Raw genomic sequence first — 13,768 nt, forward strand, 5'->3', positions numbered from 1 at the left:
TGCCTATCATGTCATGCCCTACCTGCACAGGTGTGCTGGCTACTCAAATGATCCAATTAAGGAGGCCATTTAGTCAGCAGCAGCAGAAGTCCTGTGCCTGGACGCTCCAACAGGGGCCAGACACAAGCAGAAGCAGAAGCAGCAGAAGCAGCAGCAGCACCACCTTTTGTTTTTTGGCTGCAGCAGCAGCAAGGCCCACAGGGCTGGCTAGCTGGCTAGCCAGCAAGCAGGTAGCAATGAAAGTAGGAATCTTTCTTTTTAACTCTGTAAGGGGGTGGTGCACTGTACCCGAAGATACTGCCATATCGGGTCAATGCATAGGGCGACGGAAGCAAGCTTCGAAATCGGCCCCCGTTCTCAAAAATCCATTTAATATATGGTCCCCAGATAGGGGACGTATCAGATATTAAACTGATAAGAACAGATACTACACTTGATCTTAGCCAAAAGGCCGAGAAGCGATAACCGTGAAAGGGGCGGGCCCAACAAGGTCCCCTTCATGGGCACTATCACTGCTTGCTGTCAGGGAGGCTGCCAGACAATTTTCCATGCACACTCTGGGCTGGGGGGCAGTCAACCACCAGTACACACAGCAGAACCTAAACCCATACCATTATTGCTAAGCAGCAAGACAGGGGCCCATTGCACTCCCACGGGGCCTTTTTAAATGCAATCCATAACCCGGATTTGCCAGGAACCCTTCTTACTCCTCCTACTTGCATGTGACACTGGGCTTAGGATCTGCATAGGAAACACACACACAAGCACACACCTACCTTTGTTGCCTGCAGATGCCTCCTTGGCTGTCCCCAAACGGTATCAAACCAACACCCACGGGAAGCTGTAAGCATAGAGGACATGCCTGCACCCCATTGGACTTACCTGTGTGGGTTAAATCTGGGTTATTTGACAACCTATAGCGGTGATGGTTCTGCTCAGGCAGAGCAGTGCTGATGCTCCTCATAAAGCTGTCGCTGCTGTGAAGGTTCTAGGTGACATCACAAATCCCTTTGGTTACATACACAACAAAGCTGGGTTGTTGTTGTTTACACTCTGCAAGGCCTGTGGAAGTGAGTGACATCATAGCACTGTAGTTCTGAGGGTTCAAGATGGATGCAACAATCTCCTGTTGCTTCTATGAAGGCCGTAATAGACGACATCACCAAACAGCTCCATAGTCACATACACAGCAAAGGAGAGATGTTGTTTACACCTAGTGATGTCAGTGGTATTGAGTGACATCACAGCACAGTGCTAAGGCTCCTGGGCCTGGACACAGCAGCGGCTGCAATATCTCAACGGAGAATACGTTTATATCTATGTGTGTGTGTGCGCATATATATATATATATATATATATATATATATATATATATATATTTCTCCGCCGAAATCACTTTTAAACCCATTTCCACCTTTTTTTCCCTTCTCTTCCTCTTACTTTTTTTTCACGTTTTTTTTACGTTTTTCTCCTTTTCGCCTCTTTTCTGGGCGTATTATTCTTCTTTTTCTTCTTTTTTTTCGTCTAATGCATACCCCATCAGTGCAGCAATGCTTATTCAATACCGCCAGCAGATGGAGACACTGGGGGATAATTTTCTAAGGATTTATACTGATTTTTCCTGTCTGAATTTGTCGCACAGAAAGTTGCAGGCCAAATATGTGTGACATTTCTGCGACTTTAGCTTCTAGAGCATTTTTACAACATTATACATAGGTGCTGAATACATAAAAAGCGACTGTTCAGCGACAGACAAGTCGCATCGGCTGAAAGTAGGCCAGAATGTCAGTCCATGTTGGAGCAGGTTTAGATACAGTCTAAAGCATAGATCTCAAAGTCTGTGCACAGAATTTAGCAAGGGCCTCGCACCTTCTGATGCATCAGGTAGGTGCACAATAGCATAGCCTAACCCTCTGTACTTTGGTCTATATTGATGCGGGACATAGACAGCCAGCTGATGACCAATCCATTAGTGCAATGGATGGCTGGAAGCATTTGTCTTTGCCTTTGCAATACCACAGAAGCAATGCATGGTCAATGTACAGCAATGACACACCTGTGTGAACAGCCAGGAGACCCCCCCCCCCCCCCCCCCATGTTATGTTACATAGTTACATAGTTAGTACGGTCGAAAAAAGACATATGTCCATCACGTTCAACCAGGGAATTAAGGGGTAGGGGTGTGGCGCGATATTGGGGAAGGGATGAGATTTTATATTTCTTCATAAGCATTAATCTTATTTTGTCAATTAGGAACATTCAGCACCCACCCGCTATCAAGGCAGCTGCCTATCATGTCATGCCCTACCTGCACAGGTGTGCTGGCTACTCAAATGATCCAATTAAGGAGGCCATTTAGTCAGCAGCAGCAGAAGTCCTGTGCCTGGACGCTCCAACAGGGGCCAGACACAAGCAGAAGCAGAAGCAGCAGAAGCAGCAGCAGCACCACCTTTTGTTTTTTGGCTGCAGCAGCAGCAAGGCCCACAGGGCTGGCTAGCTGGCTAGCCAGCAAGCAGGTAGCAATGAAAGTAGGAATCTTTCTTTTTAACCCTGTAAGGGGGTGGTGCACTGTACCCGAAGATACTGCCATATCGGGTCAATGCATAGGGCGACGGAAGCAAGCTTCGAAATCGGCCCCCGTTCTCAAAAATCCATTTAATATATGGTCCCCAGATAGGGGACGTATCAGATATTAAACTGATAAGAACAGATACTACACTTGATCTTAGCCAAAAGGCCGAGAAGCGATAACCGTGAAAGGGGCGGGCCCAACAAGGTCCCCTTCATGGGCACTATCACTGCTTGCTGTCAGGGAGGCTGCCAGACAATTTTCCATGCACACTCTGGGCTGGGGGGCAGTCAACCACCAGTACACACAGCAGAACCTAAACCCATACCATTATTGCTAAGCAGCAAGACAGGGGCCCATTGCACTCCCACGGGGCCTTTTTAAATGCAATCCATAACCCGGATTTGCCAGGAACCCTTCTTACTCCTCCTACTTGCATGTGACACTGGGCTTAGGATCTGCATAGGAAACACACACACAAGCACACACCTACCTTTGTTGCCTGCAGATGCCTCCTTGGCTGTCCCCAAACGGTATCAAACCAACACCCACGGGAAGCTGTAAGCATAGAGGACATGCCTGCACCCCATTGGACTTACCTGTGTGGGTTAAATCCGGGTTATTTGACAACCTATGGCGGTGATGGTTCTGCTCAGGCAGAGCAGTGCTGATGCTCCTCATAAAGCTGTCGCTGCTGTGAAGGTTCTAGGTGACATCACAAATCCCTATGGTTACATACACAACAAAGCTGGGTTGTTGTTGTTTACACTCTGCAAGGCCTGTGGAAGTGAGTGACATCATAGCACTGTAGTTCTGAGGGTTCAAGATGGATGCAACAATCTCCTGTTGCTTCTATGAAGGCCGTAATAGACGACATCACCAAACAGCTCCATAGTCACATACACAGCAAAGGAGAGATGTTGTTTACACCTAGTGATGTCAGTGGTATTGAGTGACATCACAGCACAGTGCTAAGGCTCCTGGGCCTGGACACAGCAGCGGCTGCAATATCTCAACGGAGAATACGTTTATATCTATGTGTGTGTGTGCGCATATATATATATATATATATATATATATATATATATATATATATATTTCTCCGCCGAAATCACTTTTAAACCCATTTCCACCTTTTTTTCCCTTCTCTTCCTCTTACTTTTTTTCACGTTTTTTTACGTTTTTCTCCTTTTCGCCTCTTTTCTGGGCGTATTATTCTTCTTTTTCTTCTTTTTTTTCGTCTAATGCATACCCCATCAGTGCAGCAATGCTTATTCAATACCGCCAGCAGATGGAGACACTGGGGGATAATTTTCTAAGGATTTATACTGATTTTTCCTGTCTGAATTTGTCGCACAGAAAGTTGCAGGCCAAATATGTGTGACATTTCTGCGACTTTAGCTTCTAGAGCATTTTTACAACATTATACATAGGTGCTGAATACATAAAAAGCGACTGTTCAGCGACAGACAAGTCGCATCGGCTGAAAGTAGGCCAGAATGTCAGTCCATGTTGGAGCAGGTTTAGATACAGTCTAAAGCATAGATCTCAAAGTCTGTGCACAGAATTTAGCAAGGGCCTCGCACCTTCTGATGCATCAGGTAGGTGCACAATAGCATAGCCTAACCCTCTGTACTTTGGTCTATATTGATGCGGGACATAGACAGCCAGCTGATGACCAATCCATTAGTGCAATGGATGGCTGGAAGCATTTGTCTTTGCCTTTGCAATACCACAGAAGCAATGCATGGTCAATGTACAGCAATGACACACCTGTGTGAACAGCCAGGAGACCCCCCCCCCCCCCCATGTTATGTTACATAGTTACATAGTTAGTACGGTCGAAAAAAGACATATGTCCATCACGTTCAACCAGGGAATTAAGGGGTAGGGGTGTGGCGCGATATTGGGGAAGGGATGAGATTTTATATTTCTTCATAAGCATTAATCTTATTTTGTCAATTAGGAACATTCAGCACCCACCCGCTATCAAGGCAGCTGCCTATCATGTCATGCCCTACCTGCACAGGTGTGCTGGCTACTCAAATGATCCAATTAAGGAGGCCATTTAGTCAGCAGCAGCAGAAGTCCTGTGCCTGGACGCTCCAACAGGGGCCAGACACAAGCAGAAGCAGAAGCAGCAGAAGCAGCAGCAGCACCACCTTTTGTTTTTTGGCTGCAGCAGCAGCAAGGCCCACAGGGCTGGCTAGCTGGCTAGCCAGCAAGCAGGTAGCAATGAAAGTAGGAATCTTTCTTTTTAACCCTGTAAGGGGGTGGTGCACTGTACCCGAAGATACTGCCATATCGGGTCAATGCATAGGGCGACGGAAGCAAGCTTCGAAATCGGCCCCCGTTCTCAAAAATCCATTTAATATATGGTCCCCAGATAGGGGACGTATCAGATATTAAACTGATAAGAACAGATACTACACTTGATCTTAGCCAAAAGGCCGAGAAGCGATAACCGTGAAAGGGGCGGGCCCAACAAGGTCCCCTTCATGGGCACTATCACTGCTTGCTGTCAGGGAGGCTGCCAGACAATTTTCCATGCACACTCTGGGCTGGGGGGCAGTCAACCACCAGTACACACAGCAGAACCTAAACCCATACCATTATTGCTAAGCAGCAAGACAGGGGCCCATTGCACTCCCACGGGGCCTTTTTAAATGCAATCCATAACCCGGATTTGCCAGGAACCCTTCTTACTCCTCCTACTTGCATGTGACACTGGGCTTAGGATCTGCATAGGAAACACACACACAAGCACACACCTACCTTTGTTGCCTGCAGATGCCTCCTTGGCTGTCCCCAAACGGTATCAAACCAACACCCACGGGAAGCTGTAAGCATAGAGGACATGCCTGCACCCCATTGGACTTACCTGTGTGGGTTAAATCCGGGTTATTTGACAACCTATGGCGGTGATGGTTCTGCTCAGGCAGAGCAGTGCTGATGCTCCTCATAAAGCTGTCGCTGCTGTGAAGGTTCTAGGTGACATCACAAATCCCTTTGGTTACATACACAACAAAGCTGGGTTGTTGTTGTTTACACTCTGCAAGGCCTGTGGAAGTGAGTGACATCATAGCACTGTAGTTCTGAGGGTTCAAGATGGATGCAACAATCTCCTGTTGCTTCTATGAAGGCCGTAATAGACGACATCACCAAACAGCTCCATAGTCACATACACAGCAAAGGAGAGATGTTGTTTACACCTAGTGATGTCAGTGGTATTGAGTGACATCACAGCACAGTGCTAAGGCTCCTGGGCCTGGACACAGCAGCGGCTGCAATATCTCAACGGAGAATACGTTTATATCTATGTGTGTGTGTGCGCATATATATATATATATATATATATATATATATATATATATTTCTCCGCCGAAATCACTTTTAAACCCATTTCCACCTTTTTTTCCCTTCTCTTCCTCTTACTTTTTTTTCACGTTTTTTTACGTTTTTCTCCTTTTCGCCTCTTTTCTGGGCGTATTATTCTTCTTTTTCTTCTTTTTTTTCGTCTAATGCATACCCCATCAGTGCAGCAATGCTTATTCAATACCGCCAGCAGATGGAGACACTGGGGGATAATTTTCTAAGGATTTATACTGATTTTTCCTGTCTGAATTTGTCGCACAGAAAGTTGCAGGCCAAATATGTGTGACATTTCTGCGACTTTAGCTTCTAGAGCATTTTTACAACATTATACATAGGTGCTGAATACATAAAAAGCGACTGTTCAGCGACAGACAAGTCGCATCGGCTGAAAGTAGGCCAGAATGTCAGTCCATGTTGGAGCAGGTTTAGATACAGTCTAAAGCATAGATCTCAAAGTCTGTGCACAGAATTTAGCAAGGGCCTCGCACCTTCTGATGCATCAGGTAGGTGCACAATAGCATAGCCTAACCCTCTGTACTTTGGTCTATATTGATGCGGGACATAGACAGCCAGCTGATGACCAATCCATTAGTGCAATGGATGGCTGGAAGCATTTGTCTTTGCCTTTGCAATACCACAGAAGCAATGCATGGTCAATGTACAGCAATGACACACCTGTGTGAACAGCCAGGAGACCCCCCCCCCCCCCCCATGTTATGTTACATAGTTACATAGTTAGTACGGTCGAAAAAAGACATATGTCCATCACGTTCAACCAGGGAATTAAGGGGTAGGGGTGTGGCGCGATATTGGGGAAGGGATGAGATTTTATATTTCTTCATAAGCATTAATCTTATTTTGTCAATTAGGAACATTCAGCACCCACCCGCTATCAAGGCAGCTGCCTATCATGTCATGCCCTACCTGCACAGGTGTGCTGGCTACTCAAATGATCCAATTAAGGAGGCCATTTAGTCAGCAGCAGCAGAAGTCCTGTGCCTGGACGCTCCAACAGGGGCCAGACACAAGCAGAAGCAGAAGCAGCAGAAGCAGCAGCAGCACCACCTTTTGTTTTTTGGCTGCAGCAGCAGCAAGGCCCACAGGGCTGGCTAGCTGGCTAGCCAGCAAGCAGGTAGCAATGAAAGTAGGAATCTTTCTTTTTAACCCTGTAAGGGGGTGGTGCACTGTACCCGAAGATACTGCCATATCGGGTCAATGCATAGGGCGACGGAAGCAAGCTTCGAAATCGGCCCCCGTTCTCAAAAATCCATTTAATATATGGTCCCCAGATAGGGGACGTATCAGATATTAAACTGATAAGAACAGATACTACACTTGATCTTAGCCAAAAGGCCGAGAAGCGATAACCGTGAAAGGGGCGGGCCCAACAAGGTCCCCTTCATGGGCACTATCACTGCTTGCTGTCAGGGAGGCTGCCAGACAATTTTCCATGCACACTCTGGGCTGGGGGGCAGTCAACCACCAGTACACACAGCAGAACCTAAACCCATACCATTATTGCTAAGCAGCAAGACAGGGGCCCATTGCACTCCCACGGGGCCTTTTTAAATGCAATCCATAACCCGGATTTGCCAGGAACCCTTCTTACTCCTCCTACTTGCATGTGACACTGGGCTTAGGATCTGCATAGGAAACACACACACAAGCACACACCTACCTTTGTTGCCTGCAGATGCCTCCTTGGCTGTCCCCAAACGGTATCAAACCAACACCCACGGGAAGCTGTAAGCATAGAGGACATGCCTGCACCCCATTGGACTTACCTGTGTGGGTTAAATCCGGGTTATTTGACAACCTATGGCGGTGATGGTTCTGCTCAGGCAGAGCAGTGCTGATGCTCCTCATAAAGCTGTCGCTGCTGTGAAGGTTCTAGGTGACATCACAAATCCCTTTGGTTACATACACAACAAAGCTGGGTTGTTGTTGTTTACACTCTGCAAGGCCTGTGGAAGTGAGTGACATCATAGCACTGTAGTTCTGAGGGTTCAAGATGGATGCAACAATCTCCTGTTGCTTCTATGAAGGCCGTAATAGACGACATCACCAAACAGCTCCATAGTCACATACACAGCAAAGGAGAGATGTTGTTTACACCTAGTGATGTCAGTGGTATTGAGTGACATCACAGCACAGTGCTAAGGCTCCTGGGCCTGGACACAGCAGCGGCTGCAATATCTCAACGGAGAATACGTTTATATCTATGTGTGTGTGTGCGCATATATATATATATATATATATATATATATATATATATATATATATATTTCTCCGCCGAAATCACTTTTAAACCCATTTCCACCTTTTTTTCCCTTCTCTTCCTCTTACTTTTTTTTCACGTTTTTTTACGTTTTTCTCCTTTTCGCCTCTTTTCTGGGCGTATTATTCTTCTTTTTCTTCTTTTTTTTCGTCTAATGCATACCCCATCAGTGCAGCAATGCTTATTCAATACCGCCAGCAGATGGAGACACTGGGGGATAATTTTCTAAGGATTTATACTGATTTTTCCTGTCTGAATTTGTCGCACAGAAAGTTGCAGGCCAAATATGTGTGACATTTCTGCGACTTTAGCTTCTAGAGCATTTTTACAACATTATACATAGGTGCTGAATACATAAAAAGCGACTGTTCAGCGACAGACAAGTCGCATCGGCTGAAAGTAGGCCAGAATGTCAGTCCATGTTGGAGCAGGTTTAGATACAGTCTAAAGCATAGATCTCAAAGTCTGTGCACAGAATTTAGCAAGGGCCTCGCACCTTCTGATGCATCAGGTAGGTGCACAATAGCATAGCCTAACCCTCTGTACTTTGGTCTATATTGATGCGGGACATAGACAGCCAGCTGATGACCAATCCATTAGTGCAATGGATGGCTGGAAGCATTTGTCTTTGCCTTTGCAATACCACAGAAGCAATGCATGGTCAATGTACAGCAATGACACACCTGTGTGAACAGCCAGGAGACCCCCCCCCCCCCCCCCACGTTATGTTACATAGTTACATAGTTAGTACGGTCGAAAAAAGACATATGTCCATCACGTTCAACCAGGGAATTAAGGGGTAGGGGTGTGGCGCGATATTGGGGAAGGGATGAGATTTTATATTTCTTCATAAGCATTAATCTTATTTTGTCAATTAGGAACATTCAGCACCCACCCGCTATCAAGGCAGCTGCCTATCATGTCATGCCCTACCTGCACAGGTGTGCTGGCTACTCAAATGATCCAATTAAGGAGGCCATTTAGTCAGCAGCAGCAGAAGTCCTGTGCCTGGACGCTCCAACAGGGGCCAGACACAAGCAGAAGCAGAAGCAGCAGAAGCAGCAGCAGCACCACCTTTTGTTTTTTGGCTGCAGCAGCAGCAAGGCCCACAGGGCTGGCTAGCTGGCTAGCCAGCAAGCAGGTAGCAATGAAAGTAGGAATCTTTCTTTTTAACCCTGTAAGGGGGTGGTGCACTGTACCCGAAGATACTGCCATATCGGGTCAATGCATAGGGCGACGGAAGCAAGCTTCGAAATCGGCCCCCGTTCTCAAAAATCCATTTAATATATGGTCCCCAGATAGGGGACGTATCAGATATTAAACTGATAAGAACAGATACTACACTTGATCTTAGCCAAAAGGCCGAGAAGCGATAACCGTGAAAGGGGCGGGCCCAACAAGGTCCCCTTCATGGGCACTATCACTGCTTGCTGTCAGGGAGGCTGCCAGACAATTTTCCATGCACACTCTGGGCTGGGGGGCAGTCAACCACCAGTACACACAGCAGAACCTAAACCCATACCATTATTGCTAAGCAGCAAGACAGGGGCCCATTGCACTCCCACGGGGCCTTTTTAAATGCAATCCATAACCCGGATTTGCCAGGAACCCTTCTTACTCCTCCTACTTGCATGTGACACTGGGCTTAGGATCTGCATAGGAAACACACACACAAGCACACACCTACCTTTGTTGCCTGCAGATGCCTCCTTGGCTGTCCCCAAACGGTATCAAACCAACACCCACGGGAAGCTGTAAGCATAGAGGACATGCCTGCACCCCATTGGACTTACCTGTGTGGGTTAAATCCGGGTTATTTGACAACCTATGGCGGTGATGGTTCTGCTCAGGCAGAGCAGTGCTGATGCTCCTCATAAAGCTGTCGCTGCTGTGAAGGTTCTAGGTGACATCACAAATCCCTTTGGTTACATACACAACAAAGCTGGGTTGTTGTTGTTTACACTCTGCAAGGCCTGTGGAAGTGAGTGACATCATAGCACTGTAGTTCTGAGGGTTCAAGATGGATGCAACAATCTCCTGTTGCTTCTATGAAGGCCGTAATAGACGACATCACCAAACAGCTCCATAGTCACATACACAGCAAAGGAGAGATGTTGTTTACACCTAGTGATGTCAGTGGTATTGAGTGACATCACAGCACAGTGCTAAGGCTCCTGGGCCTGGACACAGCAGCGGCTGCAATATCTCAACGGAGAATACGTTTATATCTATGTGTGTGTGTGCGCATATATATATATATATATATATATATATATATATATATATATATCTCCGCCGAAATCACTTTTAAACCCATTTCCACCTTTTTTTCCCTTCTCTTCCTCTTACTTTTTTTTCACGTTTTTTTACGTTTTTCTCCTTTTCGCCTCTTTTCTGGGCGTATTATTCTTCTTTTTCTTCTTTTTTTTCGTCTAATGCATACCCCATCAGTGCAGCAATGCTTATTCAATACCGCCAGCAGATGGAGACACTGGGGGATAATTTTCTAAGGATTTATACTGATTTTTCCTGTCTGAATTTGTCGCACAGAAAGTTGCAGGCCAAATATGTGTGACATTTCTGCGACTTTAGTTTCTAGAGCATTTTTACAACATTATACATAGGTGCTGAATACATAAAAAGCGACTGTTCAGCGACAGACAAGTCGCATCGGCTGAAAGTAGGCCAGAATGTCAGTCCATGTTGGAGCAGGTTTAGATACAGTCTAAAGCATAGATCTCAAAGTCTGTGCACAGAATTTAGCAAGGGCCTCGCACCTTCTGATGCATCAGGTAGGTGCACAATAGCATAGCCTAACCCTCTGTACTTTGGTCTATATTGATGCGGGACATAGACAGCCAGCTGATGACCAATCCATTAGTGCAATGGATGGCTGGAAGCATTTGTCTTTGCCTTTGCAATACCACAGAAGCAATGCATGGTCAATGTACAGCAATGACACACCTGTGTGAACAGCCAGGAGACCCCCCCCCCCCCCCCCATGTTATGTTACATAGTTACATAGTTAGTACGGTCGAAAAAAGACATATGTCCATCACGTTCAACCAGGGAATTAAGGGGTAGGGGTGTGGCGCGATATTGGGGAAGGGATGAGATTTTATATTTCTTCATAAGCATTAATCTTATTTTGTCAATTAGGAACATTCAGCACCCACCCGCTATCAAGGCAGCTGCCTATCATGTCATGCCCTACCTGCACAGGTGTGCTGGCTACTCAAATGATCCAATTAAGGAGGCCATTTAGTCAGCAGCAGCAGAAGTCCTGTGCCTGGACGCTCCAACAGGGGCCAGACACAAGCAGAAGCAGAAGCAGCAGAAGCAGCAGCAGCACCACCTTTTGTTTTTTGGCTGCAGCAGCAGCAAGGCCCACAGGGCTGGCTAGCTGGCTAGCCAGCAAGCAGGTAGCAATGAAAGTAGGAATCTTTCTTTTTAACCCTGTAAGGGGGTGGTGCACTGTACCCGAAGATACTGCCATATCGGGTCAATGCATAGGGCGACGGAAGCAAGCTTCGAAATCGGCCCCCGTTCTCAAAAATCCATTTAATATATGGTCCCCAGATAGGGGACGTATCAGATATTAAACTGATAAGAACAGATACTACACTTGATCTTAGCCAAAAGGCCGAGAAGCGATAACCGTGAAAGGGGCGGGCCCAACAAGGTCCCCTTCATGGGCACTATCACTGCTTGCTGTCAGGGAGGCTGCCAGACAATTTTCCATGCACACTCTGGGCTGGGGGGCAGTCAACCACCAGTACACACAGCAGAACCTAAACCCATACCATTATTGCTAAGCAGCAAGACAGGGGCCCATTGCACTCCCACGGGGCCTTTTTAAATGCAATCCATAACCCGGATTTGCCAGGAACCCTTCTTACTCCTCCTACTTGCATGTGACACTGGGCTTAGGATCTGCATAGGAAACACACACACAAGCACACACCTACCTTTGTTGCCTGCAGATGCCTCCTTGGCTGTCCCCAAACGGTATCAAACCAACACCCACGGGAAGCTGTAAGCATAGAGGACATGCCTGCACCCCATTGGACTTACCTGTGTGGGTTAAATCCGGGTTATTTGACAACCTATGGCGGTGATGGTTCTGCTCAGGCAGAGCAGTGCTGATGCTCCTCATAAAGCTGTCGCTGCTGTGAAGGTTCTAGGTGACATCACAAATCCCTTTGGTTACATACACAACAAAGCTGGGTTGTTGTTGTTTACACTCTGCAAGGCCTGTGGAAGTGAGTGACATCATAGCACTGTAGTTCTGAGGGTTCAAGATGGATGCAACAATCTCCTGTTGCTTCTATGAAGGCCGTAATAGACGACATCACCAAACAGCTCCATAGTCACATACACAGCAAAGGAGAGATGTTGTTTACACCTAGTGATGTCAGTGGTATTGAGTGACATCACAGCACAGTGCTAAGGCTCCTGGGCCTGGACACAGCAGCGGCTGCAATATCTCAACGGAGAATACGTTTATATCTATGTGTGTGTGTGCGCATATATATATATATATATATATATATATATATATATATATATATATCTCCGCCGAAATCACTTTTAAACCCATTTCCACCTTTTTTTCCCTTCTCTTCCTCTTACTTTTTTTTCACGTTTTTTTACGTTTTTCTCCTTTTCGCCTCTTTTCTGGGCGTATTATTCTTCTTTTTCTTCTTTTTTTTCGTCTAATGCATACCCCATCAGTGCAGCAATGCTTATTCAATACCGCCAGCAGATGGAGACACTGGGGGATAATTTTCTAAGGATTTATACTGATTTTTCCTGTCTGAATTTGTCGCACAGAAAGTTGCAGGCCAAATATGTGTGACATTTCTGCGATTTAGCTTCTAGAGCATTTTTACAACATTATACATAGGTGCTGAATACATAAAAAGCGACTGTTCAGCGACAGACAAGTCGCATCGGCTGAAAGTAGGCCAGAATGTCAGTCCATGTTGGAGCAGGTTTAGATACAGTCTAAAGCATAGATCTCAAAGTCTGTGCACAGAATTTAGCAAGGGCCTCGCACCTTCTGATGCATCAGGTAGGTGCACAATAGCATAGCCTAACCCTCTGTACTTTGGTCTATATTGATGCGGGACATAGACAGCCAGCTGATGACCAATCCATTAGTGCAATGGATGGCTGGAAGCATTTGTCTTTGCCTTTGCAATACCACAGAAGCAATGCATGGTCAATGTACAGCAATGACACACCTGTGTGAACAGCCAGGAGACCCCCCCCCCCCCCCCCCCCATGTTATGTTACATAGTTACATAGTTAGTACGGTCGAAAAAAGACATATGTCCATCACGTTCAACCAGGGAATTAAGGGGTAGGGGTGTGGCGCGATATTGGGGAAGGGATGAGATTTTATATTTCTTCATAAGCATTAATCTTATTTTGTCAATTAGGAACATTCAGCACCCACCCGCTATCAAGGCAGCTGCCTATCATGTCATGCCCTACCTGCACAGGTGTGCTGGCTACTCAAATGATCCAATTAAGGAGGCCAT

At 46.3% G+C, this 13,768-nt stretch overlaps 6 non-coding genes across 6 annotated transcripts; all 6 read right to left on the minus strand.

The window, feature by feature from the left end:
- Positions 1 to 272: 272 nt before the first annotated feature.
- Positions 273 to 463, minus strand: LOC130333725 (U2 spliceosomal RNA). The gene has a single exon (XR_008875867.1). It is a non-coding gene; the product is annotated as a U2 spliceosomal RNA (small nuclear RNA).
- Positions 464 to 2,558: 2,095 nt separating this feature from the next.
- Positions 2,559 to 2,749, minus strand: LOC130333615 (U2 spliceosomal RNA). Its single transcript, XR_008875773.1, has one exon. It is a non-coding gene; the product is annotated as a U2 spliceosomal RNA (small nuclear RNA).
- A 2,091-nt stretch (positions 2,750 to 4,840) lies between these two features.
- On the minus strand, positions 4,841 to 5,031 carry LOC130333627 (U2 spliceosomal RNA). The gene has a single exon (XR_008875784.1). It is a non-coding gene; the product is annotated as a U2 spliceosomal RNA (small nuclear RNA).
- A 2,087-nt stretch (positions 5,032 to 7,118) lies between these two features.
- LOC130333639 (U2 spliceosomal RNA) lies at positions 7,119 to 7,309 on the minus strand. The gene has a single exon (XR_008875795.1). It is a non-coding gene; the product is annotated as a U2 spliceosomal RNA (small nuclear RNA).
- A 2,096-nt stretch (positions 7,310 to 9,405) lies between these two features.
- Positions 9,406 to 9,596, minus strand: LOC130333653 (U2 spliceosomal RNA). Its single transcript, XR_008875806.1, has one exon. It is a non-coding gene; the product is annotated as a U2 spliceosomal RNA (small nuclear RNA).
- Positions 9,597 to 11,686: 2,090 nt separating this feature from the next.
- LOC130333665 (U2 spliceosomal RNA) lies at positions 11,687 to 11,877 on the minus strand. Its single transcript, XR_008875817.1, has one exon. It is a non-coding gene; the product is annotated as a U2 spliceosomal RNA (small nuclear RNA).
- Positions 11,878 to 13,768: the final 1,891 nt, after the last annotated feature.

Source organism: Hyla sarda, unplaced genomic scaffold, assembly GCF_029499605.1.
Source record: "Hyla sarda isolate aHylSar1 unplaced genomic scaffold, aHylSar1.hap1 scaffold_413, whole genome shotgun sequence".
NCBI classification, from domain to species: Eukaryota; Metazoa; Chordata; class Amphibia; order Anura; family Hylidae; genus Hyla; species Hyla sarda.